At 41.2% G+C, this 18,351-nt stretch overlaps 1 long non-coding RNA gene across 1 annotated transcript in view; it reads left to right on the forward strand.

The window, feature by feature from the left end:
* Positions 1 to 16,928, forward strand: part of LOC309619482 — a 360,633-nt gene extending 343,705 nt beyond the window's left edge. Inside the window, exon 3 of the long non-coding RNA XR_014239003.1 lies at positions 16,919 to 16,928. This is a non-coding gene — a long non-coding RNA (uncharacterized lncRNA). The remainder of the gene's footprint in view (positions 1 to 16,918) is intronic.
* Positions 16,929 to 18,351: the final 1,423 nt, after the last annotated feature.

Below are 18,351 nucleotides of genomic sequence, written 5' to 3' on the forward strand. Positions count from 1 at the left end.
CCACCAGGATGATCCTGAGCGTTTCCCCTACCCCCAGATCTTTGACCTTATTCACATCTGCAGAGTCCCTTTTGCCATGTAAGGTAACATAGTCACAGGTTCTGGGGATGAGGACTTGGACATTTGAGAGGTCATGATTCTACCCATCGCACTGACCAAGCCCAATCTTGTGATAATTTGGAATGTCTTGGGCATCAGCAAGGGGCACTAAATCTTCACTTTATAAAATGAAATGCATTTGACTTTTAAAGAAAGATCTAATTTTTAAATCCTTGTGTATCTTTCAAAATCCAGTTGTACATTCTCCATTCATCAGAACGACAAAGATTTTTTTAAAATATTATTACCTCTAGAGGTGATTTGCATTCATGGTGTACAATGACATCAATGACACCTTGGTTGAAACCAGCCCCTGCCTGGAAGGTTCAAACTTACCTTTTGTCAGTGCCAATGGATGAGCTGGCCCTGAGAGGCTGAGGAGTCAAGGTAATTAATTAATTAGGTAATTAATGAAATTGGGCTTCAGATGGAGAGCATCTAGTTAATTAAACTCCGCAGCTTGTGGCATGCTACCATAAACGGTCTTGTAGGGTTCCGCTCTTTGTTCTATTCATTCTGTCTCCTCATCCTTATTCCCATCCCCTCTCCCCCTATGCACCTAGTCTGATGTGTCTGATACCCATGCTTGGATGTGTACAGCACACCCCCAAGAGAGGGCTTTCCTACCTGCCGCCATATGCATTTCTGATGTCCTGAGGGACTGACTGCCAGGTGGTGTCTCGGGATGGTTGTCCCAGTTCTCATGTCTACCAGTGCGCAAGAGCATTATCTGACTTCCCCTCCTACCCTGAGGCGTGTAAGCTGGTGTTTTCCTTTAATTTGCATTTCTTTGCTTACCAGGGAAACTGAACATCTCATGTACTTGTTAGTCAACAGAATTGAAGCCTTATCAGCTGTCAGGAGAAAATTCAATACTCAGGTCTGTTATCTGCCTCTTCTTGTATCTGAACGGAACGCAGCTTCCAGGGACCTTGCTCTAAAATCTTTTGGCTAATGTGGGAGTATCTTCTGAATCACAGTCCGGGTAAGTGTCTCTTCTCCCTTCACGCTCCTCAAGTTCAGGGTTAGTTTTCTTCTTTCACAAATTATCCCCTGTTTTGAATTTCTCAGGACAATATGGCCCACGGTAGAGTTTTGAATGGGGACATTCCATTTGTTAGATTTTGTGATGCTGCCTTTTTTTTTCTCACCAAGGAACACCTCCAACGCACCCAGGCACGTATAACAACATACGCTGCATGGACAGCGGGGCCGGTGTGTCCTTCCTGCCCACCTGCTCTAGCCTTAACCACAAGGTGTTCCCTCTACCTGCTTCCCTTTTTGCCTCTCCCACCGGGTTAATGGATCACAGCCCTGGAAGCATACTAAAGCCAACTGGAGAGGGCTTTCAAGCTTCAGTTACTCAGCCCTCACCACCAAAGACAAGGTCTCCATTGTCTGCAGTGGGGTCGGGCACGGGTACTACTTAAGTGGGTTGACTACCAAGGGGAGGGGAAGATGAACACACATCCCCACATCTCACTGCAGGCCATTGGACCAGCCCCCAGTGAAGGGAGTCGGCAGAAATCTGCGTATCTGTGATTCTGATGCAATCCATTTGGAGGTCTTGGGGTGGGATGATCTCTAAGCCCCCTTTTCTCTGATTGTGTTTTTGTTCTCAAGCAGCTGATGGATTTGCAGCAGCGATCATATCCCACAAACAGCACATCAGTGTGCAAGGCTGGAAAAACGTTTTTTTTTCTGATTTATTAAATAATTTACGTGAGAAGTCTTACCAAGACATTTAATGAAAAGATAGCTATAATATGTCTTCATGAAAACAAATTTAAAACATAAGTTAAAACCCATAAATTATAGCTAGTTCTTAATTTAGTATTTTTTTAATTGAAGTATAGTTGATTTACAATATTGTGTTAGTTTCATGTGTACAGCAGAGAGATTCAGTTATACATTTACGTGTATATATTTTTCCAATTCTTTTCCATCACAGGTTATTACAAGATATTGAATATAGTTCTCTGTGCTTAATTTATATTTGAATATTTAAAATCAGAACTGACCCATCGAGGTGAATGGATACATGTATACGTATGTCTGAGTCCCTTTGCTGTGCACCTGAAACTATCACAGCATTGTTAATTGGCTATACTCCAATATAAATTAAAAAGTTAAAAAAATAATAAATAAAATTATTAGCTTTATATGTTTAAATAAAAAAGAACTGACCCATCGATTCATTACAGGTAGAAGAGAACTATATAGATAGTTAAATACACGTGGAACTAATAGAGTTTCTTATAAGAGCCAAGCGAGAATCTCTTGATGTCAATAAACCACCCCTCCCCCGCCCCTACAAGGAGCCCAGGCCATCCTGGAACGGGTCGCACTGACCCATGTCCCGTTGCCTCCAGTCTCCATTTCCCAGAGCTACTGATGATCAAACTGAGGCTGGGATATTTCTCACTGGACCTGAACCCTGATAGAGTCGTGCATTTTTCTTTATGTTCCTGAAGAGTGTGCAGTGTATCAAGGTTGCTTTCAGGCTTCTGTTGGTGAAACTCCAACATGGAAAATTGTCTCAATCTCTTTACTTCTTACTCTTTCTTATTTCAAGGGCATCCAAATTGGAAGCCTTTTTGGGGAGAATAAATGGGGGCCCACCCCCTACCCCTCCATATACGTCTCCCACGTGTGGGTGCTGGCAGCACTTCACTGGACTGGATTGGAAAGTTGGAGAGTCTAGACTGGCTGAGATGCCCTCAACACATCTGGCCACAAAATCAGAAACTCAGGGGGGCCCAAGGGAATAGTTGTAGAAATGAGATTTTACAAAACACAGTGATTTACATCTGAACTTGTTATGTTTGTCTGAATTGTTATGTTTGCGAGTATCTACATTGGATGGTAACTCCTTGAACCGGGCCTTGTTGGTCTTTTTGTCACTGTATCTCCAGGGTCTGATCTAGGGCCAGGCTCCTGGTAACCATGGTGACCAATGTGTGTTCAGTGCTTCACCAGGTGCCGGGCACTGTGGTAAGCGCTTTATGTGTCGTCCTCCCACCAACTCAAGGAAGGGGGTGTTATTTTTCTTCCTCTTTTACAGCTGGCACAGAAAGGTTTAGTAACTTGCCCAAAGTCACACAGCTTATAAGTAGAGCCAGGATTCAAATCAGGCATGGTTGGAAATACTATACAACAGGACCCCTCAGTGGTGGGCACTGAATCCTTACTTGTTGAATGAATGAATGAGAGACAATGAATGAACAATGACCATTTTGTGGGAGAGCAGAGGTGGAGAAGGGAGGGAAGAAATTAATAAGGAGGTTGAAAAGATATTCTACACATCTGAACGTTGGGACTGAGCTCTAATTCTGTGCGACCAGGGGCCTCTCGTATCTGTGCCCTCAGAGTCCTCCTGCTGAGAACAGACCTGCTGACTACGTTTTGCCAGATTCAGTCTGGCTGATGGACCTAGAGAAGAGGCCCAGGTTCTCCAATGCTTTCAACAGAGTTTGACAATATATTAGTTTAATTTATAAATACACAAAATGCTTTTCTACTTGTTGAGGAAAGGTAGCTAGAGGGCTGAGAATACCCTCCAGGGATTTGATGCTATCGTGTCCAGATCTTACAAAGGACCTGCTATGGGTTGAATTGTGTCCTCCTAAAGACATGCTGAAAAAAAACGGGTGCCTATGAATATGACCATATTTGGAAGTAGAGTATTTGCAGATGCAGTCAACTTAAGATGAGGGGGCCCTAATCCAATATGATGTTGTCCTTGTAAGATGAAGATGGGAGAGACACACAGAGAGCGAAGACGCCATGGGACCCAGAAGCAGAGGGTGGAATTTTGCTGCCACGGCCAAGGAATTCCTGGGGTCCCTTGGGAAGCTGGGAGAGGCAAGGAAGCAGCCCCCCCCCCGGAGACTTTGGAGAGAATGGGTCCCTGCTGGCACCTTGGTTTCTGACTTCTGGGCTCCAGAACTAAGAGAATAAATTCTGTTGCTGTAAACCACCCAGTTTGTGATATCTCCTTACAGCAGTCCCAGGAAACAAAGAACAAGACTTAATATTATTTTTCATTTCTGTGTCACTACGATCCAAATGTCAATTTCACCTCTCACTCCCTGTGATCCTCCCCCCACCCACCAATTTGCTCCAAGGGATGTACACAGGGTGAGAAGTGCCATACCTGTCTACACCATCCTGAACTAGACAGTATTGGTAATTTAGTTTGAAATCCTTGGAGGGACTGCCCCGTGTTCAAATCTGACTCTATCCTGGCTCTCTGCGTGAGTTTACTTGTCAAAAATTCAAAATGGGAAGATAGGAATAGTGGCATTTGTGGCATACTTCCTATGTGCGGCTTTACAAGAATTCTCTCTAAGCCTCACCACTGTCCTGTAAGTTACTTAACATGAACCCAAATATCAAAGAAACCAACTGGGGGAAAGAGTCTGACCCGGGAGACAGGCCATGTTGTGACTGGCTCTGAGGCTGGCATGCAGACCATGCTGCTGCTTTGGGGACACGGAGAAGGGGGAGAATGCGCAGGGCTCAGACAGGGAAGTGTTTTGGTTCCACCACCGTGGTATGCTGGATCCAGCTCATTACTGGGTCGCCAGAACTGATTGTTAAATTTTCAGTAATATTCCATTGTATGTATGTACCACATCTTCTTTATCCATGCATTCGTTGATGGACACTTAGATGGTTTCCATGTCTTGGCTATTGTAAATAGTGCTGCTATGAACCTTGGGGTGCATGTATCTTTTTGAAACAGAGTTTTTGTCTTTTCCAGATATATGCTCAAGAGTGGGTTTGCTGGATCATATGGTAGTTCTATTTTTAATTTTTTAAGGAACTTTCATAATGTTCTCCATAGTGGCTGCACAAATTTACATTCCCACCAACAGTGCAGGAGGGTTCCCTTTTCTCCACACCCTCTCCAGCATTTGTTATTTGTAGGCTTTTTAATGATGGCCATTCTGAGCAGTGTGAGGTGATACCTCATTATAGTTTTGATTTGCATTTCTATAATAATTAGCGATGTTGAGCATCTTTTCATGTGCCTGTTGGCCATCTGAATGTCTTTATTATGACGTCTCTTATATGCGGAATCTAAAAAAATGATACAAATGAACTTATTTATAAAACAGAAACAGACTTGCAGACATAGAAAACAAGCTTACGGTTTTACCAAAGTGGAAAGGGAAGGATAAATTAGGAGTTTGAGATTAACAGATACACACTACTATATATAAAATAGATAAACAACAAGAATTTACTGTCTAGCACAGGGAACTATATTCAATATCTTGTAATAACCTATAATGGAAACGAATTTGAAAAAGAAAAAGATACATATATATATACTGAATCATTACGTTGCACACCTGAAATTAATACAATATTGTAAATCAAATATACTTCAATAAAGAAAAAAGGAAAAAAACATAAAAAGTTTTAGGATTTTTGCAGGGAGATTGATGTCATGCTGGTAGTTTGCAGTTGGTCACGATGGGAGCATTTACACCACAGAAACTGGCAAGTGCTACAAATCAGAGCTCCCGAGAGAGAGAGAGAAGGAAAGCTAAGAGAAGGCACCCCTGAGGCCTTTAGACTGATGCTGGCTGAAGAGGGCTGATGTGGTCTAGGCAGTGTCTTGAAGTATTGGGGTCATAACAAAAACTGCCCACTTTCTATGGGTTTAGGGAGGGCCAGTGCCTCCCTGGGAGGTTGAAAGCATTCACAGAGGACCTTCTCAGTGAGTGGAGACACAACATCATCAGAGCTGCCCGCCTCTCACCCTGAAACCACAGCTACGTGACAGAGAAAGAAGCTGATATCTGAACTAGTTCCATGGATGCTCTGGGCTTAGTTCTTATCTGTAAGAAACAGGAAAACAGCCAGTGATTCCCGTCTCCCCCGTTGTGAATTTCCCATGGGACTTTGGAAACTCCCCATGTCCACCCCAAATCTACTCTGGCTGCCCCTTCCCGAGGCCTCCTGCTCATGACTCCCCCCTTCTCCGCGTCTGGACCCTCAGCCGCCATGTCTGTGCTCGGTGGTCCTGCCCTGACATGGCTAACTGATCCAGCTGCGGCCAAGATGCTCGCTGCCCAGTTTTATCTCTGTCTCCCGGAGATTGGGAATTTTGAGCTTAGATACCCTGATACCAGGAGTCGTTGGTAATAATTTGGACCAATGGCAGCATCCAGAGCTGTGTTGCCCAATACAGTAGCCCTACAAGGCTACGGAGCATGTATGCAAATTGAGATGGGCCATGAGTGTAAAGCACACACCGGATTGCAAAGACTTGATATGAAAAAAAGAAAGGATTTAAAATATCTCATTCAAGGGAGGGTCGGAGGGAGATGCAAGAGGGAGGAGATATGAGGATATATGTACACATATAGCTGATTCACTTTGTTATACAGCAGAAACTAACACACCATTGTAAAGCAATTATATTCCAATAAAGATGTTAAAAAAATAAAGCAAATAAAATACCTCATTCATAATTCTTTGAATTATATGTTGAAATGATAATATTTTGGGTCTATCAAGTTAAATAAAATACATTATTGAAATGAATTCCTTCTGTCTGCTATTATTTTTTGTAATGTGGCTACTAGAAAATTTGAGATGACATATGTGGTTGGAATTTTATTTCCTTTGGACAAAACTGCTCTAGAGAAATGCTTCTGGAAGCGCCTGGGGCTGAGTGGCTCCTAGCTTCCACAGGCCTGGGCTATTTATTATTCAGCTGTCTTTTCTTCTTGAGCCAGCCCAGGTCTCTTCCATCCTGTTCTCTTTCTGATTTACCCTAGCCAGAGTAGTTTGAATTATTTGCAACCCAAGGGATGTTAACTGATAAACCAATGGAATCAAAATTTCCATAGGGTGTTCTACAGATGATTCTGCAGCTCTGCCAGAGAACACTTTCAATGCTCCCAATGGGTCACGTTCATAGTCTGAAATGATGAAGTCACCTGGACCACATTATTCCTGTCCGCAGACCCTGACTCTGCCTCTGTCTTGTGGGACCTTCAGCTCTGGCCACGGGAACCAGATTTGGATTATGAGATTCTGCTGGTCAAGAAGGACACCTGGGGTCCCAAGGTGTCTGGGTCAAGCTGAGGCTGTGCTTAGGAGCTGGATTCTGTCAGTAGAGCCTGGAGTTTAGAATCATAACAGTTTTGTTGCTCCCTCCCTGAACCTGTCGGGAATCAAGTTTTGAAACGATCCATTTCATGAAGCCCGCACGATGGTTTCTCCCTTCCCTACTCCCCCTTTCCCATCTGGCGAGTCAGCCCACCCTGGTGCATGGTGATTTGGGGCGTTCTGTGTCTCCCACCCAGCCCGGGAACTCTTGCTTTGGAATTGTGGTTTTCCTAAGACATTTCAGTTGTTCCAAGGTGTGAGGTGAAACTCCCACAAAAACCTGTCAAGAGCTGGCTTTGGGCTGGAATGCTCAAGGTTAACTCACGGGGAGAGCTAGAATCATATGCCAGATTCCAAGTAATTATTCCTTTAGGAACTGCCTGCTCCAAGCACTTTAATGAAAAATGATAGAAAGAGCTGTTGACCTTTGAGACATTCAACTCCACCGGGCAGCTGAGCACCGGCAGTAGATCCGGCCAGGCAAGATTACATCTGCCCCACCACGGAGACACTGCAACAGTTTATCTTCCAAATAAGCAAAGAAAATGTGTTTAATGAATCCCCAAAGCATGGTACGTGCAGATGAGGTTGAAAACTGCCTTCGGCAATTTTTCATCCTCATCGTAATGGGAATCCCTTGGAAACAAGTTTGAGAGAGTGTGTAAATTTGACTTGTTCCATTTAAAACATTCTTGGGAAGACTAGGCATGAGATGGTGAATGAAGACATTGCAAAGTTAATAATTTGAGAGAGAAACCCTTGTTAAAATAAAACAAATGAGCTGCATATGCCATATTCATAGGAGATATACGTTTTAATAAAATGAAATAAGCTTCCAATGTGTTCCATATGGCTCTGTGTTGAGTGGAAGACAAATGTGGGTAAGACGGGGCCCCTACCCTGCAGGAGCTTGGAATCGAGTTGGTTATTGAGACAACACTTAGACAGAGAAGCTGTATCACAATGAGAGAGTCTCAGTCAGAGAAAAAGAAGCATCTGACTGACTGTTGAAGGGGGATGGAGTGAAAAAGAAGCATCAGAAGGGGGGTGGAGTGTGCAGGAGGGGCAGAAATCAGGTTCCAGGATGTTTTGGTTGCTGTCATCAATTTTTCAGAGGCAGTTAATAGCTAAATTCCCAACTTCTGCCCCTCGTCCCATTGCTTCTCCACCTCCTCCGTTCTCAGAGGTAAGGACCACGTGGGGATTGGAGTCTATGCTCCCAAGCGAATCTTTATGACATAAGTTTAAATGAAGAGCTAAAGCAAATGTGGCAAAATGTGAACTTTTAATAAATCTGGAGAGTGGGTATTTGGTTCTTTCATTTTTCTGAACTTTACTGTGTCCTTGAAATGTTTCATAATTTAAAAGATTGTAAATGAATACTATGTACAATGCGTAACTAATAAAATGGAGACCCAAGAAAGAAAAGAAGGAAAGAAAAAAAGGAAGCAAGAAGAAAGGAACAAATTTTAAAAAGAGAGAAAGAAAGAAAAGAAGAAAGGAAAAAGAAAAGAAAGAAAGGAAGGGAGGAAGGCAGGAAGAAGAAAAGAAAGAAAGAAAATAAAAGAAACTAAGATTTATGAGAAGCCTAGAGCTGTAAGGTCACTTTGCATGGAGAGAGTCAGGAAAGAGTCAGAAAGGCATCTTCTTGCCAAGAAGATGAAGTACAACTGGGGTCCTGAAAAAATGGAGAAGAGAGAGGATAATCAGAGTGGGAGGAACCCTGCTAAAGAACAGTCTTATCTGTAAAATGAGGAGTTAGACTTCATAAACTCTAAGTTCTCATTCAAATCTGACCGCTGATGTTATGTTCATTGACTCAATCCACAAGCAGTGCTTGGACACCTGCCATAATGCTAGACACTGTGGGGATTCCTAGATGGGACATGGCAGGGCGGCTGTCCTCCCCAAATCACCATCTCCATTTTCGTCATTCATCATCCTTATCTAAGAGTCTGTATTGAGTCTTATTTATCCTCCTTTTAGATGGAAACTCCTTCTCATATTTCTCAGTATCCCCCTTAGGGTCAAGATAGGACTATATATAATAAATAAGTGGATACTCGTTAAATACTCACTGAATGTTTAACTTATTCATTTAAATAGTAACCGAGAGGCTATTATGTCCTAAAGCACAAATGGGAATACTCTGGAGATGCAAAGTTAAAATAATCTCTACTTCTAAGGAGCTTTCAGTCTGGTAGGGGACATAAATTGGTATAATTCAATTCCTGCAAAGGAGGAAGCACTAAGAACCAAAAGAATCGTGGAGAAAGGGTTACATGAGTTAATTATTGCATAAAGTGACATATACACATCCAAACTTCTGGTTTCTGTCAGAAGTATATTCAATATTCTAATTTATATAACAGACATGCTACTTTTGGTGGAGGGAAGGCTTAAAAATACCAGGTACCACTTCTTGTTAAATGGTGACATCTTTCACACCTCCCCCTTCTTCCTATGCCTCCATCACATATTATTTAAACTTACTTTTTAACCCCAGAAGAAACAGAAATAAAAACAGACATCACCGAGTTAATCCTTTTTAGGTTACTCTATGTTGTACATTTTTTGAAATTTAAGATTAGGACAGAACTAAATGTTTTTCAAGTTCAACATGGTAGTAACTTACTCCCAGCAAGCCAAACACTGAATTCAGATTCAATACTCAGGCACTTAAGAATGTGTCTTCTAACAGTGACAACGGCATTCTAAAAACTGAAGACAAGTCTGCTGTAAGAGATGTCCCTGCCCGGACAGGCTCCCTTGGTTGGAGTGACAGGCAAAGCTATGCTGAGCTCAGCTCATGTCCCGTGACCTTTCTGTCATTGCAACCTCCGCCTTTGGAGCCTTACACAGGACGCCAATGTAGGTCAATTGGTGTCCGAATGATAATAATGATAGTAGCAATAATAGGCAACATTAATTTGGAGTTCTTATGTTATCAAATGCAAGTTCACGTGCCAAACATTACTGAAACGTTGGAGTTTGGAGCAGAGAAACGTTTATTGCAGGGCCACATGAGGAGAAAGAGTGGCTCGTGCCCCCCAAATCCCGAACTCCCTAAAGAATTTCAGCAAAGCATTTTTAAAGGCCAGGTGAGGGAGGAGCGTGGTTAGTTGTTGCAAACTTCTTGGTGCTGGAATCCTTTGTTCTTGCAGCTGTCTGTAGGTCAGGTCAGATGTTCCTGTAAACTTCCAACAAGACAAATGTTATTCTCTGTTCTGCAACTTTTTATCTTTATATGAATGGAAAAGTGTTACACCCTTAAAGGTCAGTGCCTTGAGGATGGGCTTCCTATATATTTCAGGCTATAGGCAACCTTCTTAACTTGAAGCAAAAGCAACAGAACACACAGGTTAAAGTAAAAGAAACAGATTCAATGTGGAGTCAGATTTGTTTTTCCCTATTACACTTACTACGTGCTTACACTGTTCTTAGCACTTGACACAAATTAACTCACTTATTCTCACAACAATCATATGAAGTGGATACTAATTTGAAAAACAGAAAAAAAAATCAAATAAAAAGTTTCCTTTTTTCGCTGTTGTTAAGCTTAAAGTTCACTTCATGCTTCTCTTCTGTAGGTCCTGAGTCAGTCCACATAAGTGAAGACTTGCGTGTTCTTCCTGTGTGTGTCTGGTGGCATCTGAGTTAAATTTCTTTGAATACACACGTCAACATCCGTCAGATGGAAAAAACAAAGGTAATAGGCTGTACAGGTAAACACCAAGGACAGCACTACATATGCCTCTGACAAGTTGTAGGAATGTGATCTGTCTTTTTTCTTTCTTTCTTTTTTTTTTTTTGAAGGAGGTAATACTCTTCTAGAACTTACCCTTTTACAAAGCAATCGTTTGTAATAATTCTTTGCAACTATTTTAAACCCTCTGTTTAAACCTAGATGTCCATGTTATTAAACTCTATTAAGAGTGGTTTTTTGTTTTTGTCTTTTAATCTAAGCACTGCATTTGGGAATCATTCATGGACAATTAAAAAAAAGCCTCATTTTGCTTTTTTGATGAAGGTGATATAAAAAACAAAGTATTGGCTTCTTGGGAGATGCAAGGATCACAGCCCTCACTGACCTGGTGGAGTGGCCTCTCAATATCCTTGGTGGGTTGTTTGCCTCTCTTTCTTGGTGAAATGAGATCTTTAAATTAATTGTTATTAATCCTTTACTTATTATTTAGAAATTGTTACAGGACATTGTTCTTTGCACAAATAATCACTTTCCAACGTTCGCACTGTAAGTTTCCTTGGTCTGGAAGTTTGTCAGGAGAAAGAGCTCAGGTTTGGGAGTTCAAGTCCCACCCCCAACCCATGTCACTGTGAGTGGGTTACTAGTTCTTAACCACCAGCCTCAGTTTCCTCACTATTAAACCAGTAACATGCTCATCTGGTTAGGGGATTTGAGGAGGAAATAGGGTCAGGCTTGTGGTGTACCATAAGGGTTTAACCACTGTTCATTTCCTTTGTTTTCCTAAGCCACTCTCTCTGTAATTCTAGTTTTTAATCTCCTTAAATTCCACTGCTCTATACTTACACAAGAAGCCAAATTAAATAAAAACCCTGGCTCTTGACTTCTCCATGTTATCACTCCTGTTGTTTCCACCAATTTCTGAAAATAGAAAATAGTGATTACAAAGTCACAATTGTATTTTGTAGCAAGTAAGATAAGATTTTTTCCCCCAGAAAACAGGATTGCCAGGGAACACTCTCTTTAGTTCCTGGAACTGAAGCATATTATTTTCACCAAATCAGGTTTTGTAAAACCTGCACAATGGTTAAGCATATGTTAGCTTTTAGAGTCATCTCTAAAAACTAGAGTCAACTCTAGAAACCGCTGAAGGACCCTGGCTAAGCAGGACCTCTGAGCCTCAGCTTCCTCATCTGTGAAATGGGGGCAGCATCTACCTTGTAAGGTTGTGGAGAAGACTTAGTGAGGTACAGGGCTTGGCTCAATGCTTGGCACGTGGTGCAGTGATTTGAAGCTGTTATTATTTTATCTGAAGATGAGTGAACAGTAATAGTCTTTTAATTTTCTACCAAGAGGTAACTTGTATTATCTTGGAAAATTTATGAGAAAACAAAAAATCACTGAACTGTAATTTCACCAGAAAGCCAGCCTTGCCCCATATAATCACTCACTAGCAACTTGACCTTGGCCTGGATCCCGCTCGGTCTCAGTTTCCCCACTAGGAATTTGGGTACAACATTTGTCCCACCCACCTTGCAGTTTTATCACTCTTGGTGGAGACAGTTGATTTGCAAGCACATTGTAAATTGTCAAGTACTGAACCAAATCTAGTGAAGAATCTTCTTCATGTCTCTTTTCCACGTGAGGAAGAACTTGGACTTTGGGGCCAGGAGGTCTGGAGTCTGATGCCATTTTCTCCCCATGCTGGGCAAATTACTGGACCTTGTCTGCCTCGGTTTACTTGTCTGTAAAATGAAGATAATAATAGCAACTCATGGGATTGTGGTATGGATACATGTGCTAATGAAGTAAAGCACTTGGAATAGTGACTGATGTGTGTAAGAGCTCAATGATGTTAGTTATTAAATTCTCTACTTTACAGTGGAGGGGTTGGGCTGCCTTATCTCCGTCATGCCTCCTAGTTTAAACAGTCTTTGAGGTTTACATGTCTTACTTTGTAGAACAAGAAGTATTCTGAATGTTCTGGCACTTTTTTGCGGTAATAGTCTTCTGCTGATAGCATTAAAGTTCAAATGTATAGATTTTTGGAAATTTCCTGATTACTTGGTATTCAGGTGAAGCCCCCAATTTCCCATCAGCTGCCACTTAATACCACCTCCCTAACTTTTCAGAAACCTATGTGTGGCCTCAAATTTGTCTGGGATGGGTCTGTGATTCACACACTGTATGCCAAGGCACCCAGCATCACAGTGAATTCATAAGAGACTGTGGGGTACTGTGAAATTTGGGGGGAACTTGACATCTGTCAGACACCTCATGATTTACTCCCCTTGTGAATTACTAGCTGGAGACAGTCCACAGTTGCAACACGATTGCACTAATTCCTTTTGATGATACCATATCTTTTTGAACCTGTGTTTTCTGAGGCAGCTGCTGAATGGTAACAATGTGTCACCCCAAAATATGCCTGTAGGGAGTTCAGGACAAAATATGCCACTTTAGCATATCGGTTATCGAGCTGCAGGAGCTTGAAAAACTGCAAATGCAGGGGAAAGGCTTTCCTTGGACCCTCCTTACCTGCCTAAAGATAGATCCTCCAAAAGGAACTCAGTTGTCCTAAATCACCTCGCTGGGTGTTTCATCCACCAGGGAAGATGGACTCTTGTCACTGGAGAAAAGACTAGAAATCAACACCATACCCAAACTTTGTCACAAACTATTATATCTCCCCTCCATTCTTCGAAGGGCCCATTCATCTTTCCTAAAAATCACTTAGTCTCCCTGAAGAGGTCTACATCCTGCCTTTCCTTTCCCTATGAAGATGGCATTTAAGCCTGAATTTTAAACCACCTCAGAGAGTTACTCATTTTCTCTGGGTGTCTCCCATGTATCCATGGGGTATACATGTTAATAAACTTCTGTTTGTTTTTCTCTTGTTAATCTGTCTTTTATTACAGGGGTCTCAGCTAAGAATTCAGAAGGGTAGAGGCAAAATTATTTTCCCCACTCTCCACTGTAATACAAATAAAGTATCATGTGAAAAAAATCAATGGCGAACAGGAAATGAGGGTGGTGGTATCCTGAAACAGGTGCACCCAGGGCACACATCCCAGTAGTAAGTAGTTGTCGTTAAGAATAATTTTTTTTTCCAATTTATGTGTATATTTTTTCAACTGGTCATTGAGTTAGTAAGAATATAAATATGTATTAAGTTATTTGGGACCCAACTACTTAATAATAAACTTCTTTTGGCCTGGAATGCTAAAACAAACTACTGAGACACTGAGAACACCAGGAACCCAGAAAATTTGGGAATCTCTTGGGTATATCCCTCAGTTTCAGGGTTTTCTTTGAAAAAAAGCACATGTGCATGAAATAGGGCAGGGCCTACAGTTCAACCAGCCTCTGTAGGTTGATGAAAGCCTGAGAAAATTGCCTGTGGAGGTGAAGCTTTGCAAACTTAGATTTATCTGGTGTACACATCCTTTGATAGTCCAAAGAAAGGCAACACAGTTGATACAGGTGGGGAAATCAGATTTTCCATAATAAACTAGATGCGGTCCCTTTGAAGTCTGTTCCATTTTGGCTTCTTGAAAGTTTCTCCGCACTAACAATTTGTACTGATTTTAGCTGCTGATGGATAACATTGTTCTGTGAGTTCTGATTAGCACATAAATACCTCCCACTGTGGGCCTGGCGGAGCGCACAGCAAAAACATTTGCAGTTGAATGTGTACTTCATCAGGGTCTGGACTTTGAAGACTCAGTCAGTTTCCACATCTCCTCCAGGCCCTACTGGGACTCTTGCCCAGGTATGAGTCCCCTGGGATGTATACGTGTCAGGCTCACAGTTTTGGGCTACATCCGTGGAAGGCCTGGGGGATGGTGAGGAGAGAAGCTTGACTCCGTGGAGTGTGTGAAAGTGTCCACGCCTGTCCTCAGGCATCACTTTCCTCTGCTTTCACTACTTTCATTTTCTTTTTATCAAAGTATTATTATGTGCGCACCAAGAAATCAGATATCAATGGAAAAGTTCATAACGCAAAACAAATGACTTGCCCGTCCTCTCCCTTCCAAACCCCATTTCCAGTTCCCCCAAGACAATCTCTTGCACCTATTTTCTGAGGTCTTCTATTGGTTACCTTTGTAACTACAGACAATACACTTATAATGCACTTCCCTGTTTCTTTGACTTGTCAATTTTAGACAATGATTTTTGACATCTTTGGTAGGAGGAGAACTTTCTCTACCCCAGCAGTCCTCAAACTTTTGTCACCAAGGACTGGTTTCGTGGAAGACAATTTTTGCACAGATGGGAGGTTGGGGGGGATGGTTCAGGCAGTAGGTAGTGCAAGCGATGGGGAGTGATGGGCAGTGATGGGAAGCGGCAGATGAAGCTGTGCTCACCTCCTGCTGTGTGGCCTGGTTCCTAACAGGCCGCAGACCGCTACCAGTCTGCAGCCTGGGGGGTTGGAGACCCCTGCTCTACCCACTTCATGTCTGTATAATTGGTGCCTGTGAATTAACTGGCAATGGACAGATTAACAGGAGAAAAGCTTATTATGCCACGGGAATATTTAGTAGCAGGTAACCTGCTGAGTAGCCGGAGGTAAAGGTTTATATTCCAACTTAACAAAAAAGGGGGAGGCTAGGACTTTAATGGGAAAGTACAAAAGGGTCTGTTGGTTGTTTTGATGCTAAAGGGTCACTGAATTCTCACTTCCCAAAGCTAAGGGCCAGTCTTCTCCCAAACAGGGAGCAGGGGAGGAGGGGTCAATGGCAGGTGTATTTTGGGGAGGCTCAGCTTGAGTTTAGATGCTGTTTCTTTCTGTGGGGGCTGATCGCCCCCAGTTTAAAGTAACTGAAAAAAGTTTTCATGCCGCTTTGGTAAGCTGTTAACTCCTTCGTTTCCCCCTTTTGAAATTTCTCAAGAAGTTTCACAGACAAAAAGCTGTGTTGATTGCTACGAAGAGAAGACTCAGTTTAGAAATTGGGACATGAGCAATCTTCAAAAGGAAAGAAGAACAGATTAGAATGAAGAAAAGCAAAGATGAATGGTTGGAGCAGACTATAAGCCCAGTTTCTGAATCTAGAGGGTTAAATATTGGGTTCAAAGCATGTTCAGATGGTGGGGTGAGGATGCCAGTGGCAATCCAATGGATTTTCTGGTTTTCAGTTTGAATGTCTTTATGCATGGCCTCCCACACGTGACCTGATGGGTCGATCAGTCCTTGGAAGTTTTTATCAAGTCAACCAGCTTCAGGTTGAAGGACTTTTTCAGATCCTTGGGGAAAAGAGCAGTTACAAGACAATCTAGAGACTTCCAGGAAGATCTGGGCAGTCAGGTCTGATTTCAGTGACACCAAGTCAGTAGGGTGGGAGAGAAATTGAAAATGTTCATTTTGAGGGTCATAACTCAATATCAAAGTAAGCTAGAAGAGTAGAGAATTTGGGAAAGACCAACAAAATGTGTAAGATGGTATGATCTAGTCCAGTTTACAGGTAGATAATAAAACCTCAAAGAAAACAAACAGGACTAGAATCTGATAACCCACAAGCGTGTGTTATAGTTTTCTATTGAAACATCTCTCTACATTTACCTCCTTCTTTAGTCATAGATAAACAAAGTAAGATTATTCTTGCTTACAAAAATAAGTCTTATCTCATTAAATTTGGCCTGATTATTCATAAGGGCAGCAAGAGGAGTAACTGACCACACAGGCCTTTTAAAGTTTGCTTTGCTGGAAGCTAAGGAGTCTCAGATTGCACTTCTAAAGCCTCTTGAGACCAGAAAGTCAAACCAAGAACTTGTCATTAGACTTCACATGCAGAACCTATAGACTTGTGTGAATCCTCTTCTTGCAGTCCGCTGAGTATCTTATAGTTCTTGGGCTTGCCAGGAAGTTACCTTCCTTAATTACCTGTAAGGTTGGGAACCCTGAAAGTCAGGTACCAGGCTGGTATTTCCAAGAGGACTTTGTAAGCATTGGCTCCATAAACGCAACCTTACTTCCATAGAACTGAGTGCTCATGCCTAATTATACGCACGTCATTCTCAAATATGACTTTCCAGTCAAAGCCTCAATTATGTAACTAATGTTTCTAGTCATGTCTTAATACCAGGAGGATAGATTCTTACTGAAACTGTAAATAATGATATTGACATGAAAATAAGAATACTCAATAAGAGTTTCTGAATTCTGGAGGAATCAGGCAGAAAGAAAAAATCATGTTTTATTTCTGTTTACAAAAGTGTAATCTACTAAATTGTTATGACTTATGGATAGCTTAAGAGAAAAGAGAAAGGAGTTCCTTACATCTAGAAAATAGAACATTGAAGAACATGCAATGTTCCAAACGAAATCCATAAAAAATCATAATTATTCTCCATCACTTCATTCACTCCCATGTAATTAGTTCTTGTCCTGCTTGTTCTTGGGTTAGCAATTTCATGAACTCATTGGCTTTTCCACTAGAGTTCTTGTAAAACCTGACTTGGTCCAGTGGTATGATCTCAAAGTGAATTAAATAACGCTATCAAAAACCTGTACCCCAGACAGGGCATTGTCTTCTTCCTGGGTTTCTGAGACAGTTCATTTTTGCTGAAGTTTCACTTTGTTCTGTAGCTGATTGCAAGTGCTTTCACAGAAGAACAAGAGTAAACCCATAACTATCTGTGAATGACGAAAAACTTAGAAAGGGCGTGGTTTATGATCTAATGAGAGCTCATTATAAACATAATGCAACTGACTAAGAAATTTGGTTGTTTCTGTGACATACAACATTTTCAATAGTTTCTGGAATTATGACTGATAGCATTATACCATTGTTTTCTACTATCAGGCAAAACAACATAAGGACCTGTCATGAACAGCAAGGTCATTGACAAATTTCTAGGAATTGCATATAATTCCTGAAATATTTACATTAACAACATTTACCCATATAAAAATAACCTAGGGAAGGTTCAGTATCTCTTCTTATTAGACAATGCTTTTTATACAAGTAAACTTATCAAGTAAACCTAATTATGTTCTAACATTTCTTTTTTTTAGAAAGTGAAACAAATTCCTTGAGATTTTCCAGATTCCCTCTGGGAAATCTCTAAGTCAGCTTGAGATAAAGATTTCATTTAGAATTTGCTTTGGTGGAAGGCAAAATATCAAAAGTTGTCAAAAATGTCAAAAAGTTTGAACACTTGATTAAATAAGATCATAGGTCACTGTGAAAAAATACTTTGTTATTTATTTAACCAAAGTGATGATAAAAGATTTTAAAGGTAAATATAGGAGGTAACAGTTTTGATCAAGAAAAAACCTTAGCTCTTTAACTAATAAGAAAATTTGTTTCTCTTAAATTATTGAGAACATGATAAAGACAACATAGGAGATTATTCTGATTAGTCACAGAATCTGTTTCCTAGATGGATTATTTTAAGAGCTAAAGAAAAACCTTTTA

The sequence above is a fragment of the Balaenoptera borealis genome, assembly GCF_965194805.1.
Source record: "Balaenoptera borealis genome assembly, chromosome: 21".
NCBI lineage: Eukaryota > Metazoa > Chordata > Mammalia > Artiodactyla > Balaenopteridae > Balaenoptera > Balaenoptera borealis.